Genomic DNA, 2500 nt, shown 5'->3' on the forward strand with positions numbered 1-2500 from the left:
AGGGACGGTGCTGCCTCACGCTTCGCTCGCTGTTCGCCGCTCGCCGCTCGCTCGCGCAACCTAAAATGGCCAGTTTTGGCCCGTTTTTGGGCTGTTTTGGCCTGTTTTTGGTCCGTTCTTGCGTGGCACGGCGACCGTCGTGAGCGGAGCAAAACGTCAGCCATCTCAGCACCCTGGAACCCCCCGGGTGGCACAGGGCTGGATGGGGCTTTCGTATAGCAGGGACGGTGCTGCCTCTCGCTTCGCTCGCTGTTCGCCGCTCACCGCTCGCTCGCTCAGCCAAAAATGGCCAGTTTTGGCCCGTTTTTGGGCTGTTTTGGCCTGTTTTTGGTCCGTTCTTGCATGGCGCGGTGACCGTCGTGAGCGGAGCAAAACGTCAGCCATCTCAGCACCCTGGAACCCCCCGGGTGGCACAGGGCTGGATGGGGCTTTCGTATAGCAGGGACGGTGCTGCCTCACGCTTCGCTCGCTGTTCGCCGCTCGCCGCTCGCTCGCGCAGCCAAAAATGACCAGTTTTGGCCCGTTTTTGGGCTGTTTTGGCCTGTTTATGGTCCGTTCTTGCGTGGTGCGGTGACCGTCGTGAGCGGAGCAAAACGTCAGCCATCTCAGCACCCTGGAACCCCCCGGGTGGCACAGGGCTGGATGGGGCTTTCGTATATAGCAGGGACGGTGCTGCCTCTCGCTTCGCTCGCTGTCCGCCGCTCGCCGCTCGCTCGCGCAGCCAAAAATGGCCAGTTTTGGCCCGTTTTTGGGCCGTTTTGGCCAGTTTTTGGCCTGTTCTTGCATTGCGCGGTGACCGTCGAGAGCGGAGCAAAACGTCAGCCATCTCAGCACCCTGGAACCCCCCGGGTGGCACAGGGCTGGATGGGGCTTTCGTATAGCAGGGACGGTGCTGCCTCTCGCTTCGCTCGCTGTCCGCCGCTCGCCGCTCGCTCGTGCAGCCAAAAATGGCCAGTTTTGGCCCGTTTTTGGGCCGTTTTGGCCAGTTTTTGGCCTGTTCTTGCATTGCGCGGTGACCGTCGAGAGCGGAGCAAAACGTCAGCCATCTCAGCACCCTGGAACCCCCCGGGTGGCACAGGGCTGGATGGGGCTTTCGTATAGCAGGGACGGTGCTGCCTCTCGCTTCGCTCGCTGTCCGCCGCTCGCCGCTCGCTCGTGCAGCCAAAAATGGCCAGTTTTGGCCCGTTTTTGGGCCGTTTTGGCCAGTTTTTGGCCTGTTCTTGCATTGCGCGGTGACCGTCGAGAGCGGAGCAAAACGTCAGCCATCTCAGCACCCTGGAACCCCCCGGGTGGCACAGGGCTGGATGGGGCTTTCGTATAGCAGGGACGGTGCTGCCTCTCGCTTCGCTCGCTGTCCGCCGCTCGCCGCTCGCTCGTGCAGCCAAAAATGGCCAGTTTTGGCCCGTTTTTGGGCCGTTTTGGCCAGTTTTTGGCCTGTTCTTGCATTGCGCGGTGACCGTCGAGAGCGGAGCAAAACGTCAGCCATCTCAGCACCCTGGAACCCCCCGGGTGGCACAGGGCTGGATGGGGCTTTCGTATAGCAGGGACGGTGCTGCCTCTCGCTTCGCTCGCTGTCCGCCGCTCGCCGCTCGCTCGTGCAGCCAAAAATGGCCAGTTTTGGCCCGTTTTTGGGCCGTTTTGGCCAGTTTTTGGCCTGTTCTTGCATTGCGCGGTGACCGTCGAGAGCGGAGCAAAACGTCAGCCATCTCAGCACCCTGGAACCCCCCGGGTGGCACAGGGCTGGATGGGGCTTTCGTATAGCAGGGACGGTGCTGCCTCTCGCTTCGCTCGCTGTCCGCCGCTCGCCGCTCGCTCGTGCAGCCAAAAATGGCCAGTTTTGGCCCGTTTTTGGGCCGTTTTGGCCAGTTTTTGGCCTGTTCTTGCATTGCGCGGTGACCGTCGAGAGCGGAGCAAAACGTCAGCCATCTCAGCACCCTGGAACCCCCCGGGTGGCACAGGGCTGGATGGGGCTTTCGTATAGCAGGGACGGTGCTGCCTCTCGCTTCGCTCGCTCGCGCAGCCAAAAATGGCCAGTTTTGGCCCGTTTTTGGGCCGTTTTGGCCAGTTTTTGGCCTGTTCTTGCATTGCGCGGTGACCGTCGAGAGCGGAGCAAAACGTCAGCCATCTCAGCACCCTGGAACCCCCCGGGTGGCACAGGGCTGGATGGGGCTTTCGTATAGCAGGGACGGTGCTGCCTCTCGCTTCGCTCGCTGTCCGCCGCTCGCCGCTCGCGCAGCCAAAAATGGCCAGTTTTGGCCCGTTTTTGGGCCGTTTTGGCCAGTTTTTGGCCTGTTCTTGCATTGCGCGGTGACCGTCGAGAGCGGAGCAAAACGTCAGCCATCTCAGCACCCTGGAACCCCCCGGGTGGCACAGGGCTGGATGGGGCTTTCGTATAGCAGGGACGGTGCTGCCTCTCGCTTCGCTCGCTGTTCGCCGCTCGCCGCTCGCTCGCGCAGCCAAAAATGGCCAGTTTTGGCCCGTTTTTGGGCTGTTTTGGCCA

Source organism: Musa acuminata, unplaced genomic scaffold, assembly GCF_036884655.1.
Source record: "Musa acuminata AAA Group cultivar baxijiao unplaced genomic scaffold, Cavendish_Baxijiao_AAA HiC_scaffold_49, whole genome shotgun sequence".
NCBI classification, from domain to species: domain Eukaryota; kingdom Viridiplantae; phylum Streptophyta; class Magnoliopsida; order Zingiberales; family Musaceae; genus Musa; species Musa acuminata.